This window comes from Macaca nemestrina, chromosome 2 (assembly GCF_043159975.1).
Source record: "Macaca nemestrina isolate mMacNem1 chromosome 2, mMacNem.hap1, whole genome shotgun sequence".
NCBI lineage: Eukaryota > Metazoa > Chordata > Mammalia > Primates > Cercopithecidae > Macaca > Macaca nemestrina.
The window spans coordinates 79959349-79978066 of NC_092126.1; the positions used below are offsets into that span (position 1 = coordinate 79959349).

Below are 18718 nucleotides of genomic sequence, written 5' to 3' on the forward strand. Positions count from 1 at the left end.
AAATTCTGATTTAGTCGATCCGAGGTGGACCTCAAGAATCTGTACATTTCAGGAACACTTGCAATGGTCCAATGATCATATACGGAAGCACTACCCTGATGAAAGGACAAAGTAGATGAGTGAGTTAGCTCTGTCTTGTGAGCCGTGAGTTAGTTCTGTCTTGAGAGCCATGGAAGGAAATAAAGTCATATTAAAACCAACCTCTGGTTCAAGTATCCCAATTAACTCTAATACACTTATCCTCTGAGAGGAGACCTAACCTTTTCTCTTTTACTTTCTAAAACTCGTTCCCTAACCCTCTCAGAAATGCTCCAGTTATTTATGTCACTAGAAGAATGAAGGCCAAGATTGAGATGGAAAAAAATAGTATGGGGATTTATAGATCAAACTAGATGGATGCTTTCTTTGGCTTTTTAATAACGACTACAGTTATTTTTTAGAAGGAAATAATGTTCTTGAATATCCCATGCTTTGATTTCAAGTTTTATAAGTAACAGTTATCAGTTTTGGTACTCAATGGTTTTACTTGCAATACTGGTCTTTTTATGCAGAAATGAGGGAGTGAATGCTCTTTTACTGGGTGTACAATAACAAGCATGAGTGCCAGAGTTAGAAAAGCAGCCTAGTACCATGGAAAAATTATAGAGAAAATAATTCTGACATCTGAAGTGGAATCCTAACTCCTCATGAAGCAGTTAAGTAAACAATGGACAGATTCTTAGCATTCATTTATAAAATATCAGTAATAGTGATTTCTAAACTCGTCAGGTTGTGATGAGGTTCACAAGAGTGCACATAATAAAAATACTTTGACATGTTTTGAAAATCACAATAACCTTGTTTCTAGTGATGCATTCTCACTTCCAAGTCACTATCAAAAGTACCACCCACAAAAAACTGTACATATGGATTGAAGCCTGAGGGTTCCCTTCAACTCTAGTTTATTTTGCCTTTTTTTCTATGCATATCATAAATTGCAAATTTGGAAGAGCTAATGCAAGAATAGGGAATTAAGAGAGAAAGCCATGTAGCCCACTTTGATTTGCAGAACTGGCTTACCTGGAATATAAGGAACCTTCTACATGACATATATGGAACCTTCTCCCTCTAGCTTCCTGGAGTCTAAGGCTTGGGTACAAACCTCAGTGAAAGTATTTCTGTGTTTCGTTTTGCCTCCATTGTACCTTACTCAAAAATCACTTGAGGAAGAAGACCATTGTCATGGCATGATTGTGGAATTCATTGTTTCCCTGGGAAATTTTCTTTTTTTTTTTTTTTTAATTTATTTATTATTATTATACTTTAAGTTGTAGGGTACATGTGCATAACGTGCAGGTTTGTTACATATGTATACTTGTGCCATGTTGCTGTGCTGCACCCATCAACTCGTCATTTACATCAGGTATAACTCCCAATGCAATCCCTCCCCCCTCCCCCCTCCCTCCTCCCCATGATAGCCCCGGTGTGTGATGTTCCCCTTCCTGAGTCCAAGTGATCTCATTGTTCAGTTCCCACCTATGAGTGAGAACATGCGGTGTTTGGTTTTCTGTTCTTGTGATAGCTTGCTAAGAATGATGGTTTTCAGCTGCATCCATGTCCCTACAAAGGACACAAACTCATCCTTTTTTATGGCTGCATAGTATTCCATGGTGTATATGTGCCACATTTTCTTAATCCAGTCTGTCACTGATGGACATTTGGGTTGATTCCAAGTCTTTGCTATTGTGAATAGTGCCGCAATGAACATACGTGTGCATGTGTCTTTATAGCAGCATAATTTATAATCCTTTGGGTATATACCCAGTAATGGGATGGCTGGGTCATATGGTACATCTAGTTCTAGATCCTTGAGGAATCGCCATACTGTTTTCCATAATGGTTGAACTAGTTTACAATCCCACCAACAGTGTAAAAGTGTTCCTATTTCTCCACATCCTCTCCAGCACCTGTTGTTTCCTGACTTTTTAATGATCGCCATTCTAACTGGTGTGAGATGGTATCTCATTGTGGTTTTGATTTGCATTTCTCTGATGTCCAGTGATGATGAGCATTTTTTCATGTGTCTGTTGGCTGCATGAATGTCTTCTTTTGAGAAATGTCTGTTCATATCCTTTGCCCACTTTTTGATGGTGTTGTTTGTTTTTTTCTTGTAAATTTGTTTGTGTTCTTTGTAGGTTCTGGATATTACCCCTTTGTCAGATGAGTAGATTGCAAAAATTTTCTCCCATTCTGTAGGTTGCCTGTTCACTGTGATGGTAGTTTCTTTTGCTGTGCAGAAGCTTTTTAGTTTAATCAGATCCCATTTGTCAATTTTGGCTTTTGCTACTGTTGCTTTTGGTGTTTTAGACATGAAGTCTTTGCCCATGCCTATGTCCTGAATGGTACTACCTAGGTTTTCCTCTAGGATTTTTATGGTATTAGGTCTAACATTTAAGTCTCTAATCCATCTTGAATTAATTTTCGTATAAGGAGTAAGGAAAGGATCCAGTTTCAGCTTTCTACTTATGGCTAGCCAATTTTCCCAGCACCATTTATTAAATAGGGAATCCTTTCCCCATTTCTTGTTTCTCTCAGGTTTGTCAAAGATCAGATGGCTGTAGATGTGTGGTATTATTTCTGAGGACTCTGTTCTGTTCCATTGGTCTATATCTCTGTTTTGGTACCAGTACCATGCTGTTTTGGTTACTGTAGCCTTGTAGTATAGTTTGAAGTCAGGTAGTGTGATGCCTCCAGCTTTGTTCTTTTGACTTAGGATTGTCTCGGAGATGCGGGCTCTTTTTTGGTTCCATATGAACTTTAAAGCAGTTTTTTCCAATTCTGTGAAGAAACTTGTTGGTAGCTTGATGGGGATGGCATTGAATCTATAAATTACCTTGGGCAGTATGGCCATTTTCATGATATTGATTCTTCCTATCCATGAGCATGGTATGTTCTTCCATTTGTTTGTGTCCTCTTTTATTTCACTGAGCAGTGGTTTGTAGTTCTCCTTGAAGAGATCCTTTACATCCCTTGTAAGTTGGATTCCTAGGTATTTTATTCTCTTTGAAGCAATTGTGAATGGAAGTTCATTCCTGATTTGGCTCTGTGTTTGTCTGTTACTGGTGTATAAGAATGCTTGTGATTTTTGCACATTAATTTTGTATCCTGAGACTTTGCTGAAGTTGCTTATCAGCTTAAGGAGATTTTGGGCTGAGACAATGGGGTTTTGTAAATATACAATCATGTCATCTGCAAACAGGGACAATTTGACTTCTTCTTTTCCTAACTGAATACCCTTGATTTCTTTCTCTTGCCTAATTGCCCTAGCCAGAACTTCCAACACTATGTTGAATAGGAGTGGTGAGAGAGGGCATCCCTGTCTTGTGCCAGTTTTCAAAGGGAATTTTTCCAGTTTTTGCCCATTCAGTATGATATTGGCTGTGGGTTTGTCATAGATAGCTCTTATTATTTTGAGGTACGTTCCATCAATACCAAATTTATTGAGCGTTTTTAGCATGAAGGGCTGTTGAATTTTGTCAAAAGCCTTTTCTGCATCTATTGAGATAATCATGTGGTTCTTGTCTTTGGTTCTGTTTATATGCTGGATTATGTTTATTGATTTGCGAATGTTGAACCAGCCTTGCATCCCAGGGATGAAGCCCACTTGATCATGGTGGATAAGCTTTTTGATGTGTTGCTGAATCCGGTTTGCCAGTACTTTATTGAGGATTTTTGCATCGATGTTCATCAGGGATATTGGTCTAAAATTCTCTTTTTTTGTTGTGTCTCTGCCAGGCTTTGGTATCAGGATGATGTTAGCCTCATAAAATGAGTTAGGGAGGATTCCCTCTTTTTCTATTGATTGGAATAGTTTCAGAAGGAATGGTACCAACTCCGCCTTGTACCTCTGGTAGAATTCAGCTGTGAATCCATCTGGTCCTGGACTCTTTTTGGTTGGTAGGCTATTAATTATTGCCTCAATTTCAGAGCCTGTTATTGGTCTATTCAGGGATTCAACTTCTTCCTGGTTTAGTCTTGGAAGAGTGTAAGTGTCCAGGAAATTATCCATTTCTTCTAGATTTTCTAGTTTATTTGCGTAGAGGTGTTTATAGTATTCTCTGATGGTAGTTTGTATTTCTGTGGGGTCGGTGGTGATATCCCCTTTATCATTTTTAAATGCGTCGATTTGATTCTTCTCTCTTTTCTTTTTTATTAGTCTTGCTAATGGTCTGTCAATTTTGTTGATCTTTTCAAAAAACCAACTCCTGGATTCATTGATTTTTTGGAGGGTTTTTTGTGTTTCTATCTCCTTCACTTCTGCTCTGATATTAGTTATTTCTTGCCTTCTGCTAGCTTTCAAATGTGTTTGCTCTTGCTTCTCTAGTTCTTTTAATTGCGATGTTAGAGTGTCAAATTTAGATCTTTCCTGCTTTCTCTTGTGGGCATTTAGTGCTATAAATTTCCCTCTACACACTGCTTTAAATGTGTCCCAGAGATTCTGGTATGTTGTATCTTTGTTCTCATTGGTTTCAAAGAACATCTTTATTTCTGCCTTCATTTTGTTATGTACCCAGTAGTCATTCAGGAGCAGGTTGTTCAGTTTCCATGTAGTTGAGCGGTTTTGATTGAGTTTCTTAGTCCTGAGTTCTAGTTTGATTGCACTGTGGTCCGAGAGACAGTTTGTTATAATTTCTGTTCTTGTACATTTGCTGAGAAGTGCTTTACTTCCAATTACGTGGTCAATTTTGGAGTAAGTACGATGTGGTGCTGAGAAGAATGTATATTCTGTTGATTTGGGGTGGAGAGTTCTATAGATGTCTATTAGGTCTGCTTGCTGCAGAGATGAGTTCAATTCCTGGATATCCTTGTTAACTTTCTGTCTCGTTGATCTGTCTAATGTTGACAGTGGAGTGTTGAAGTCTCCCATTATTATTGTATGGGAGTCTAAGTCTCTTTGTAAGTCTCTAAGGACTTGCTTTATGAATCTGGGTGCTCCTGTATTGGGTGCATATATATTTAGGATAGTTAGCTCTTCCTGTTGAATTGATCCCTTTACCATTATGTAATGGCCTTCTTTGTCTCTTTTGATCTTTGATGGTTTAAAGTCTGTTTTATCAGAGACTAGTATTGCAACCCCCGCTTTTTTTTGTTCTCCATTTGCTTGGTAAATCTTCCTCCATCCCTTTATTTTGAGCCTATGTATGTCTCTGCATGTGAGATGGGTCTCCTGAATACAGCAGACTGATGGGTCTTGACTCTTTATCCAGTTTGCCAGTCTGTGTCTTTTAATTGGAGCATTTAGTCCATTTACATTTAAGGTTAAGATTGTTATGTGTGAACTGGATCCTGCCATTATGATATTAACTGGTTATTTTGCTCGTTAGTTGATGCAGTTTCTTCCTAGCCTCGATGGTCTTTACATTTTGGCATGTTTTTGCAATGGCTGGTACCGGTTGTTCCTTTCCATGTTGAGTGCTTCCTTCAGGGTCTCTTGTAAGGCAGGCCTAGTGGTGACAAAATCTCTAAGCATTTGCTTATCTGTAAAGGATTTTATTTCTCCTTCACTTATGAAACTTAGTTTGGCTGGATATGAAATTCTGGGTTGAAAATTCTTTTCTTTAAGAATGTTGAATATTGGCCCCCACTCTCTTCTGGCTTGGAGAGTTTCTGCCGAGAGATCTGCTGTTAGTCTGATGGGCTTCCCTTTGTGGGTAACCCGACCTTTCTCTCTGGCTGCCCTTAAGATTTTTTCCTTCATTTCAACTTTGGTGAATCTGGCAATTATGTGTCTTGGAGTTGCTCTTCTCGAGGAGTATCTTTGTGGCGTTCTCTGTATTTCCTGGATTTGAATGTTGGCCTGCCCTACTAGGTTGGGGAAGTTCTCCTGGATGATATCCTGAAGAGTGTTTTCCAACTTGGTTCCATTTTCCCCCTCACTTTCAGGCACCCCAATCAGACGTAGATTTCGTCTTTTTACATAATCCCATACTTCTTGCAGGCTTTGTTCATTTCTTTTTCTTCTTTTTTCTTTTGGTTTCTCTTCTCGCTTCATTTCATTCATTGGATCCTCAATCGCTGATACTCTTTCTTCCAGTTGATCGAGTCGGTTACTGAAGCTTGTGCATTTGTCACGTATTTCTCGTGTCATGGTTTTCATCTCTTTCATTTCGTTTATGACCTTCTCTGCATTAATTACTCTAGCCATCAATTCTTCCACTTTTTTTTCAAGATTTTTAGTTTCTTTGCGCTGGGTATGTAATTCCTCCTTTAGCTATGAGAAATTTGATGGACTGAAGCCTTCTTCTCTCATCTCGTCAAAGTCATTCTCCGTCCAGCTTTGATCCGTTGCTGGCGATGAGCTGTGCTCCTTTGCCGGGGGAGATGCGCTCTTATTTTTTGAATTTCCAGCTTTTCTGCCCTGCTTTTTCCCCATCTTTGTGGTTTTATCTGCCTCTGGTTGATGCTGGTGATGTACTGATGGGGTTTTGGTGTAGGTGTCCTTCCTGTTTGATAGTTTTCCTTCTAACAGTCAGGACCCTCAGCTGTAGATCTGTTGGAGATTGCTTGAGGTCCACTCCAGACCCTGTTTGCCTGGGTATCAGCAGCAGAGGCTGCAGAAGATAGAATATTTCTGAACAGCGAGTGTACCTGTCTGATTCTTGCTTTGGATGCTTCCTCTCAGGGGTATACTCCACCCTGTGAGGTGTGGGGTGTCAGACTGCCCCTAGTGGGGGATGTCTCCCAGTTAGGCTGCTCAGGGGTCAGAGACCCACTTGAGCAGGGAGTCTGTCCCTTCTCGGATCTCAGCCTCCGTGTTGGGAGATCCACTGCTCTCTTCAATGCTGTCAGACAGAGCTGTTTGCGTCTGCAGAGTTTTCTGCTGCGTTTGTATTGTTTACTGTGTCCTGTCCCCAGAGGTGGAGTCTACAGAGACAGGCAGGTTTCCTTGAGCTGCTGTGAGCTCCACCCAGTTCGAGCTTCCCAGCGGCTTTGTTTACCTACTTAAGCCTCAGCAATGGCGGGCGCCCCTCCCCCAGCCTCGCTGCTGTCTTGCCAGTAGATCACAGACTGCTGTGCTAGCAATGAGGGAGGCTCCGTGGGTGTGGGACCCTCCCGGCCAGGTGTGGGATATGATCTCCTGCTGTGCCTGTTTGCTTAAAGCGCAGTATTGGGGTGGGAGTTACCCGATTTTCCAGGTGTTGTGTGTCTCAGTTCCCCTGGCTAGGAAAAGGGATTCCCTTCCCCCTTGCGCTTCTCCCTGGGAAAATTTCTCCTTACTAGTGCTCAGTCTAATCCATGCAAAACTACAGTTCCTGAATAGATCTAAGTTATGCTGATTGTATATTTGTTTGCCCTCATAACCATCTTTAGTCTTCATCTGCCCTACAGTCTTACAGTGGAGCTGACTGTTGCAGGATACATTTCCCTGGCTCTGCGTCAGCTACTCCTACCTGGGTTCTGTTGTTGAATGTGTAAATGAATGACAATGGAAATCTCTTTGCATAGTTGTAAGCCTGGGTGATTGAGAGAATCAGGATTTCTATGCTGTGCAACCCCAATGGGTAACATTGACCTTGAAACACACTTGAGTGGCACATAGAATGGCACAGAAGGTAGCTCCTGTAGCCATGTGTAGCAACAAGACATGAGGCAGAAGGCTGCTGGCATTAGATTGAGCACTAGTAAGGAGAAATTAGCAGTAAAAATTGGTAATTTTTTTTACCCAGATTGAGCTTATTTTTAAGTAGCAGCACTTCATTTTTTATTGGTTTATTTTGTTAAAACTAAGCATGAATGCTTTGGCACGTGATACATGTTTATGGTTTATGAATGAGAGTATGTAATAGATAGAATAAAAATAAACTTCTAAACTAGACTTGATGATAATGATACCCTAGTATCTTTAAAGTTTTGTTAATGAACTTTTGAATTGAACAGTTACTTCTGAAATTTTTCTTGCCCTTTTCTTCCTAAGAGCAAAAATGTGAGGAAGACAGAGATAGGGAAAAATTACTTCAGGCATATTTTATTTAAGTCCTGTGAAAAGCAGAGACCATTTGTGTTTCCTTTAAAACATGCTGCTATATGTGTTTTTGCTTTTCACAGGTATTATATTAAATAAAATATTGCCACAATGTCATATCTGGTTATTGTTATTGTAAAAGAAAGACCAGGGAGTAATGCCCAATGCTCTTGGCTGACATGGAAAGCATGGCATTGCTCACTTTTTCCCCTTTTTTTATTATTGAAACCTTGAGTATTTAATTTATAAACGTAAAGAACTCAACTACTCACCTTAAGACTTGCTAAGATATTAGTCATAAAGAAGAAGTTCTTGGTGGTAAAAAAAAAAAAAAAAAAAAAAAAAAAACTTGACTCCTTTCTACAAAATGTTTTCTCCTACATCTCATTTGTCTTCCCCGACTGCATTTTCTTTGCATTTTTCTGGGTTTTTCTTACAGCCATCAACTGACTTGCTAAGTTTTGTTTGAATTAAAAACCCCACCCTGAGTTTGTAAATGTTCACTAGTCACCTCACACATGCTGTATGGATGGCTCATGATGTTCTTTTAAAAATAAATAAAATTTGTCCGGGGGCGGTGGCTCATGCCTGTAATCCTAGCACTTTGGGAGGCCGAGGCGGGCAGATCACAAGGTCAGGAGATTGAGACCATCCTGGCTAACACGGTGAAACCCCATCTCTACTAAAAAAAATACAAAAAAATTAGCTGGGCGTGGTGCGGGCGCCTGTAGTTCCAGCTACTCGGGAGGCTGAGGCAGGAGAATGGCCTGAACCAGGGAGGAGGAGCTTGCAGTGAGCCGAGATCCCGCCACTGCACTCCAGCCTGGGTGACAGAGCGAGACTCTGTCTCAAAACAAATAAATAAATAAATAAAATTTTATTTCTATCCCATTCCAACATATGCACATGCACAAAAACACACTTTTTTCTTTTTCATGTCATGAAAAAAATGATCAGAATGGATTATTTCCTTACTTTATCTTCCTTGAAAGATTGCCTGGTCTCAGATATTAATATTTCATTCCCAAACGTAACATGTCAAAGTAGAGAGTTGAGTTGACCAGCAAGAAGTCAGAGGGTAAGAAATTTTTCTGCTTCCAGGAAAACTATTGTTAGTACAGTAGTCAATAAATAAGAGAGAAAGGCAAGAGAGAGCCTTTTATGCTGAGAGAAACGCAGACGACGACAAAACTTATAAGGCTAAGAAAAAACAAATCATCTTTAGGAGAACTTTCACTTGAAATGGCTTTGCCTTTCAAAAGGAAAAATGTCCTGCTGAATCAGCAGCATTTGGAGAAATTAAAAAAGAAAAAAAAAAAAACTCTTACGTGATTTTCAAAATACTAAACATATTCACTTGCAAAAAAAAAATAAGTTACATGTGTTTGCTTATAAAAATAAGTTTAAGTTCAGCAAATTGCAAATGAAGGAGACAACAATCAAGCAGAGAGGATGGGGATAAAGAAACAAAGCATGTTTGGGCTGGCAGCATCCTGACATCTAAAAGAAAAATGCACGCAGTTGGTAGTGTGCCTATTTTGTTCTGGCACTTTGTTTCATGAATGTGCTACAAGAAGAGAAAAAAAAATGAATGAGCTTCAATTCTTGTTCAGTCATAGAGCTGTTCAGTCAAGCAAGATTACAGATGATGAATCTCTACAATGGAAAATTGATTTGTGGGCTCTCAAATTTTTCATTTTGTTTATGTTTCAGAAATGTGTAGCTGTGTCAGAATGTCTTACCCATTTTAAAGAATATTTTATCACAGCAAAAAAGGGATAACTTGACTTTAACTGTGAAATGCAAATTCATTTTATCTTGAAGTGTCAGATATAGTATTATTCGGTCTACAACAAATATAAAAAGGCACAGGATTCTTTAAAGGGCCCGATAACGTAGTCAATAATATGCTTTTACTATGGAAAATAAAATATCTGCAGCACTTCAGAAAATTATTCAGTCTGGATTTTTATGAACTTTAGAATTACAGGCCTTAAATTATGATATGTATGTTCTATTAGCTAGAAAATATTTTCTATACCTAGTGAACTTTATTATGTAATACATATAAATGTACTGTATAAATATTTAATGAGCATTTATTATCACTAATGGGTTGGATTTATTACCTAAAGGGTTATGATAGCACATGAAAAAAATTCTTAGATATCTGATATTTGCAACCTTTTAGCAGAATTTTAGGACGTGTTATACTAGAAGTAAATGTTCTTAAGTAGGTAGAGCATTATCACAAGATGCTATGATTTGCATATTTGTCCCCTTCAAAACTCATGTTAAATATTAATCCCCTATGTGACAGTATTGAGGGATGGGGCCAGATTTTTGAGAGGTTATTGGGTTATTAAGGCTCTGCCCTCATGAATGGGTTAATCTATTCATGGATTAATAGATTAATGAAATGCAGGATTAATGGGTTATCATGAGAGTGGAACTGGTGGCTTTATAAAAAGAGTAAGAAAGAACTGAGCTAACAATTAGCATGCTCAGCCCCCCTCACCATGTGATGCCCTATGCTAACTTGAGACTCTTCAGAGTCCCTACCAGCAAGAAGGCTCTCACCAGATGCAGACACTGGACCTTAAACTTCTCAGCCTCTATTTTATATGAAAAAAAAAAAAATTTTTTTCACTTACTCATGTACTCACTCATTCATTCACTAAATATTTTGTGACTACTTTGTAGCAATAAATTTCTAATACCACACAATAACAACTCCCATTTATAGAGTACCAATTTTATGTCAGGGATTGTACCTTTTCGTTTCAGAAAATTTAATAAACTTGCTAAAGATTTCAGAACTACTAAGTACAAGCCCAGTCCATTTAAATCCCAGTACATCTACAACTGAAACTAATGGTCTTTCGACCACTCTAACCTGCTTGCCTTCTACTATTGTCTACTATTGTCGGTAGCTTGCACTCTGGTGCTAGAGGTAGGGGACATAATTAAAATTAACATATGCTGTTAATGTGGTAGGTACTCTGAAAGAGCATCGAGAAAATCTGAGTGTAAAAAGATCGACTGAGCTGGGTGCTGGAGTATAAGCCAGAGTTTCACAGGTAAAGGAAGGATGGGAATATTATGCCATGGGGGGAGACTTTAGCAGTACAAGGTCATGGAGGTATGAGAAAATATGGTATACTCAACAAGATTTATTATGTATTTATAGTGATACAGAATCTACACCATTTTTTAACTTTTAGACTCATGGGATACACATGCTTGTTTGTTACAAGGGTATATTGCATGATGCTGAGTCTTGAGGTGTGATTAAACCTGTCACCCAGGTAGTGAACATAGTACCCAGTAGGTAGTTTTTCAAGCCCTATTCCCCATCCCTCACTTTCTCCTCCAGTAGTCCTCAGCATCTACTGGTCTCTTGTGTCCACGTGTACTCAATGTTGAGCTCTCACTTATAACTGTGAATATTCAGTATTTGGTATTCTGTTTCTGCATTAATTTGTTTAGGATAATTGTCTCCAGCTACAAGCATGTTGCTGCAAAAGAAATGATTTCATTCTTCATGGCCGCATAGTATTCCATAATGTATATGTACTACATTTTCTTTATTCAATACACCATTGATGGGACCCTAAGTTGATTCCATGTCTTTTTTTTATTGTGAATAATGCTGCAGTGAACATACACATGCATGTCTTTTTGGTAAAATGATTTGTTTTTCTTTGGGGATATACCCAGTAGTGGGATTTCTGGGTCAAACAGGAATTATCTTTGTAGTTTTTTGAGAAATTTCCAAACTGCTTTCCAGAGTGGCTAAACTAATTTACATTTCCACCAACAGTATATAAGCATTCTCTTTTCTCCACAGCCCCACCAACATCTGTAATTTTTTGACTTTTTAATAATAGGCATTCTAACTGATGTGAGATGACATCTCATTGTGGTTTTGATTTGCATTTCTCCGATGATTGGTGGTGATAAGCATTTTTTCATATGTTGGTTGGCCACTTGTATGTCTTTTGAAGTGTCTCTTCATGTCCTTTGCTCACTTTTTAATGGAGTTATTTGGTTTTACTTGTTGATTTCTTGTTGCTTAAATTCTTTAGAGTATTGTGAACTTCAAATATCTAAGACAGGTCTCAGTTAATTTAGAAAGTTTATTTTGCCAAGGTTAAGGGTCTGTACCCATGACATAGCCTCAGGAGGTCCTGATGACACATGCACCAGAGCACAGCTTGGTTTTATACATTTTAGACAGATATGAGACATCAGTCAACATATGTAAGATGAACATTGATTGGTCCAGAAAAGCGGGCCAACTCCAAGCAGGGAAGGGGCTTCCAGGTATAGGTAGGTAAGAGACAAATGGTTGCGTTCTTTTGAGTTTCTGATTAGCCTCTCCAAAGAAGGCAATAACGTATGCGTTTATCTCAGTGAGCAGAGGGATGACTTCCAATAGAATAGGAGGCAGGTTTGCCCTAAGCAATTCCCAGCTTGACTTTTCCCTTTAGCTTAGTGATTTTGGGATCTCCAAGATTTATTTTCATTTCATAGCACAATCGACCACTACTTGATGACACTAAATGGATGAATAAAATGTGGTCCTTGGACACAAATATTGTATTGTCTTTTAGAAAATAAATCCAATAAACAACTAGTTATTTTAAACTAACATAGATAATATTCTAAGATTGTATATCAGGGCCACGATAGAAGAATTAGTTTCAAATGAGAATTTTAATAAAAAAACTTATAAGAAGTAACATTTGAAATGAGTCTCAAAAAATGTTTAAAAGTACACTAGGCACTTTCTGCTTCCAATTAGGACACAAAAGACCTTAGCTCTTATTGTTACAGGAAAGGGGTCTAGACCCAGACCTCAAGAGAGGGCTCTTGGATCTCATGTAAGAAGGAATTCAGGGTGAGTCCATAGAGTAAAGTGGAAGCAAGTTTATTAGGAAAGTAGAGGAACAAAAAAAGGGCTATCCTATAGACAGAGCAGCCCCGAGGGCTGTTGGTTGCTCATTTTTATGGCCATTTCTTGATTATATGCTAAACAGGGGGTGGATTATTTATGCCTCCCCTTTTTAGACCATATAGGGTAACTTCCTGATGTTGCCATGGCATTTGTACACTGTCATGGCACTGGTGGGAGTGTAGCAGTGAGGACAACCAGTGGTCACTCATCATCATCTTGGTTTTGGTTGGTTTTAGCTGGCTTCCTTACCGAAAACTGTTTTATCAGCAAGGTCTTTATGACCTATATCTTCTGCCAACTTCCTATAGTTAGAATGCCTTGACTGTCTGGGAATTCAGCCCCATAGGTCACAGCCTCATTTTACCCAGCTCCTATTCTAGATGGAGTCACGCTGGTTCACGCACCTCTGATGTTATGAGAACATCAAAAGATAAAGTAAAAATCATACTTACATATGGGACTGTCAATGAACCATGAAAGGCTTGATGAACTGATTTCCAGAGAAAGGTGCCCTTTATAAGTAAGCAGTGAGATCTGGCAGGTCTGGATACAGGGTAAGCAGAAGGATGCTCAAGATCCAGGACTTTACTGGGGGAAATGAAGCCATCTGGTCTATTGGCAACAGTGGAGATCGTGGGCTACATTACAGTCTGAAAGACTACCAAGCACAGTAATAATTTGCTCAGCACAGTAATTCTCTCTACCTCATCCAGTGTTTGCCAAAAACAATGAAATTGAAGTTAGAACAGATAAGCAGACAGAAATCATCCGATCTTCTCATCTCCCATATTCTCCCAATACCTGAAATTTAAAAATTCAAAGGTATTACAAGGAATCCCAAATAAAATCCTGATAAGATCCATGAGACTAGCCCTTCCTTGGAAAACTGAATGTTGGCTATTGGGTTAACAAGAGGGAAGCTTCAGCACAGTCCCAGATCAAATAAACCCTTGGTGAAATCTGAACAATCAACTCCCATTTTAGCCAACAGATGAAAAAAGAACTTGCAATTTCTTGGCAAAAAGAAAATAAAAACCCACTGTTAATCCTCTATCCCTATTTTTCTTCTGTACTTAATTTCTACTATGCAATAACAAATTACAAGACCTATGTAAAGGCAGAAATAGGACTCACACGCAAGGAAAAAAATAACCAAAAGCAAACCACAGATGATCCAGATACTGGAATTAGCAGAAAATAATTTAAAACATCTATCTTCTATAGGAAAATATGAGAAGAATAGGTGTATAGCTGGGTAATATCAACAGAGAATAAAATAAAATAAGTAAGAAAAAATAGTTAAAAATTATATATCTCTAAATCACAATATTTAAAAAAAATTAGATATACTATACAGAAGAATCACAAAACAATCAAATGGTTAGTCATCTTGAAGACAGGTCAAGAGAACTTATCCAAAGTAAAACATAGAAAAAAAGACAAAATGAACAAACAAACAAAAACAGAGCATTAGTTGAACAGTTAAACATCAAGCAGTCAAATATACCTGTAATTGGAAGAACAGAAGGGTAAGAGAGGGAACAAGTCAGGGGACAAAGATCTTAAAGAAACAATGACTGAAAAGTTTCCTTATATGTTTGAAAATACATACACCTACAAATCCAGGAAGGTCAGTGAATCTCCAGTGGAATAAATTTATACAAAATGCACGTAAGTATGTTATTGTCAAACTGAAATCCAAAGGGAGAGAAAAAGTTCTAACGGGTACCAGAGTAAAGAATGCATCACATAAGAGGGAGTAACAATCTCATTAACCCAACACATTGACATTTTAAAGTGCTAAAAGAAAACAACTAAAAAATGACTTTCAACTTAGAATCCTCCATTCAGCAAAAATCACCTTCAAAACGAAAGGTAAAATACATACTTTTTCAGTAAATGAACAAATAATAAATCAAAACTGAGAGAGTTTGTTGCCATCATATCTGCACTATAAGAGATGTCAAAAGTTCTTCAATCTGAAGAGAAATGATACCAGTAGGAAATTCAGATCTGCAAAAATAATTGAAGAATGCCAAAAATGGTAAGTAATAAGGTAAATATGCAAGCATGTTTTCTCCTAATTTCTTTGAAAGACATTTGACTATTTAAAACAAAACATTTATATTGTGAAGGTAATAATATATGAAAAAGTAAAATGCTTAAGGGCATTTAAAAGCATGAAATGGGAATAAATAGAATTATAATTTGATGAGTGTCTTATGTTATGTGTGAGGTGGAATATATTAATTCAATATAGAATATGGTAGGTTAAATGTGCACACTTTAGTCCCTACAGCAACTACTTAAAAATAAAATGAAGAAGTGTAATAAAAATCTAACAGGTTATATAAAATAGAATGCTACTTTAATACTACTTTAAACTAATACTAGATTAAAAGAAGGCAGGAAATGAAGATCAAGGAAACAAAAGAAGAGCAAAAAATTAAAAATATAAATAAGATGTTAAACTTCAAGCAAATCATATCAATAATTGCATTACATGTAAAATGACTACACATTCTAAAGAAAAAGCAATATTTTCAGAGGGGAAAAAATAAGTCAGTATACTAACAGTATACAGTATACCCTCTACAGAAATTGCATTTTAAATGCAACGTGAATAGGTTAAAAGCAAACCCCCAATCATAAGAGACCTGGTTAGTCTATATGAATAGCCAACAAAGTAAACTTCAAAACAAGTAGCACTACCAAAGATAAAGAGATATTTCATAATGATAAATGGAATTCATTAAAAAATACATAATATTTCTAAGTGTGCATGGTACTTATAATAGAGCTTAAAAGTAAGCAAAGCAAAACTTTACAGAAACAAAAAAAAAAACAAACCTACCGAAGACATTAACATTTCTGCAAGTAGAAATGGACAAATTCACAATTATAGTAGGAAATTGTATTACGAATAACCAGGGGTTTGCTCTAGGTCCCATTGCTCACCACACAGAAAACCAATCACTGAGACAATGACTATTGTCAGAGAAGAAGCTTTTATTTGGGTGATGTCAGCTGGAGAGGTGGGAGACAAACCTTACATCCACTCTTCACTCTCCCACTCTCCCTCTTTCTCCACTCCCACTCAAGGGTTTATATAGCTGGGAAGTACAACAGAAGGGACATGGAAAAGAAGTTGGTCAACAGACAGCAGGTGCGTTTCATTATACAAATGCAAGTTTCTCAAGCTTCAGTTCTTTAGACACCTGGCTTGTTGGAAAATTGGACTGATTTCAATTTCAGCATTCCTCTTTCAATAATTAATAGAGCAATCATTTAACATGGAAATAATATGACCAGATTTGCCTTTTTTCCCCCTCTGGTGGTATTGTCAAAAAGATATTGAAGAATGGAGAGAAAGTCAGATAGAGGGTCTACAAATTAGCAGCCATAGCAATAATCTAGTGAAACAAGATGATAGCCTTAATTAATGCAGAAACTGGGGGGTGGGGGAAGTAGAATGAAGCTAATAAACTGAAGATATATTTGGTGTTTGAAAATAGTAGAAAGTGATCAGCTAGATGTTTGACGCAGGGGAGAGGTGGCAATAGGAAGACATCTAAAATGTTTAAGGGTTCTTGCTAGGAGACTGGATGGATGCTTTTTATTAAAAACATTGTGAAGAAGAAGAAGCACATTTGAGAGGAAAGGGAATGAGCTCTCTTTTGGACACCTTTGAAATGTCTGTGAGACATTGTTGAAAATGTCTACAAGGCAAGTCAACACGTGAGTATGACATCAGGAAAGAGGTCAGGTTAGAGGTAGTTGCAATGGTTGAAATCATTGAAATGGTAGATATACTCCAATGAGGATAGACAGAAGGTCAAATACAGAAGCCTTGACCTCTGACATAAACAGTGCAGACAGCAGAAGAAGAAATTGCAATGAAGACAAAGAAGAAAAGGATGAGATAATGAGACAGGAACCAGAAAAAGTGTGTCATAAAAAGCAAAGAGACATAGGAATTTAAGAAGATAATACGAGATAACTGGTACAGAAAAGGTGAATACTGAAGCACAGTCATTGCATTTGGTGAATAAAAGGTTACTCCTGACTCCAATAGTTTTCATGAAGTAGTGTGATAGGAACATGGCTGCATTAAATTGAAAACAATAAAAATATGAAAGTGAAGAAAAACTTAGTATAGGTTATTCTTTCAGGGAGCTTGATATTTAAGCTAAATAGGAACTCTTAATCTGAAATTAGTAATTGAAGAAGGTATTCATGGTAAGTTGGTATCACCAATAATTTAAAAGCCTATTGCTTGAGTTGTAAGAAAGATGCAATAGGTATTCTCTTCAGCTTAAGAAACCAATAGGCCGAATGTGGTGACTGACGCCTGTAATCCCAGCACTTTGTGAGGTCGAGGGGTGGATCACTTGAGGTCAGGAGTTCAAGGCCAGCCTTGCCAACATGGTGAAACCCCGTCTCTACCAAAAATACAAAGCCCTAGCATGGTGGCAGGTGCCTGTAATCCCAGCTACTTGGGAGGCTAAGGCAGGAGAATCACTTGAACCCGGGAGGCAGAGGCTGCAGTGAGCCGAGATAGCACCATTGCTCTCCAGCCTGGGTTGCAAGAGCAAGACTCAGTCTAAAAAAGAAAAAAAAATTAATAAATTCTTCTCAAATAGATTATTGTAGTTTCTTTCATTATTGCAGTTCGGTTGATTTTCAACCTAAGCTGCATCTTCAGAGACAATAGTCTTCAATAACATTTTTTGTAAGCAGTACTGTCTGTGTGAATGGTACAGGTACAACATAAATCTATAAAGAAGAATGTGATAAGCCCTTAAAGGAAATTTGGACAAAAGCCCACTTATATTTTTCACCACAAACAGTGGTAAGGTTTGGCACAGAGTTCTTAGTAATTTATATAATTGGAGACAATCCCCAGGGAACTTCAGAGATTAAACTGTGTGTGGAAAAAACGTAAATGGTAGAGAAATCTAAATCACAGTCTTGTAAGATATTTCCAGTTGGGTACAGTGGCTCATGCCTGTGATCCCAACACTTTGGGAGGCAAAGGCAGGTGGATCACCTGAGCCTGAGTTCAAGACCAGCCTTGGCGACATGGCGAAATCCCATCTCTACCCAAAATACAAAAATAATTAGCCAGTCACATAACTCAGTCTCAAATAAATACACAGATACAAGTTAAAAATAAAATAAATTTTTAAAATATTTTCTCTTTAGAGTAATTCCCTGTTTGAGCACCATGGACATAGCAAGGAAAGTAGTTTACAATTCAAATTTGATCGCAAATGAGTAAGCCCTCTCAGTTCTCTACCATGATCTCCAGAAATGTAGGTGAAGGGATTGAATAGGATCGGGGAAGTTGCAAACAAAGAGCCAAATCCTAATTCTATTCTTGAAAATGGGGGAAGAAATGGAAATAGGGCAAATTGGGAAAAATTTTTAAATTGTATGTAAGATTTGGCATTTGAAAAAATAATCTAACTTGAAAGATCAGTTTTATCCAAGTAGTTCCTGAATAGCCTGACTGCCTCCTGACATAAGAACCGGGAGAACAGTCTGTTGTTTGGGAAGACTGACTCGCCACTGTGAAAGCCACGCTTAGCCCGTATTTTTCAAGTTGCCGCAAAGTCAATGCTCACCCAGTCTGCTGGGTGGCGCCAGATCATCATATAACTAAAGAATCCCGGCTGCATCCAGCATTTCAAAAACCTGAAATGAATAAATATAAATATGTGCTTATCATCCTCACTATGCATTTTAAATTTATC

General features: G+C 37.9%; 1 long non-coding RNA gene across 2 annotated transcripts in view; it reads left to right on the top strand.

Annotated features, from left to right (window-relative positions):
• LOC139361760 (uncharacterized) overlaps positions 1–18203 on the top strand; it is a 32906-nt gene extending 14703 nt beyond the window's left edge. Inside the window, exons 2-4 of one of the 2 annotated variants that reach the window (XR_011619366.1) lie at positions 11000–11082; positions 16065–16128; positions 18168–18203. This is a non-coding gene — a long non-coding RNA (uncharacterized lncRNA). The remainder of the gene's footprint in view (positions 1–10999; positions 11083–16064; positions 16129–18167) is intronic. The other variant, XR_011619367.1, reaches the window with a different exon arrangement.
• The last annotated feature ends 515 nt before the right edge of the window (positions 18204–18718 follow it).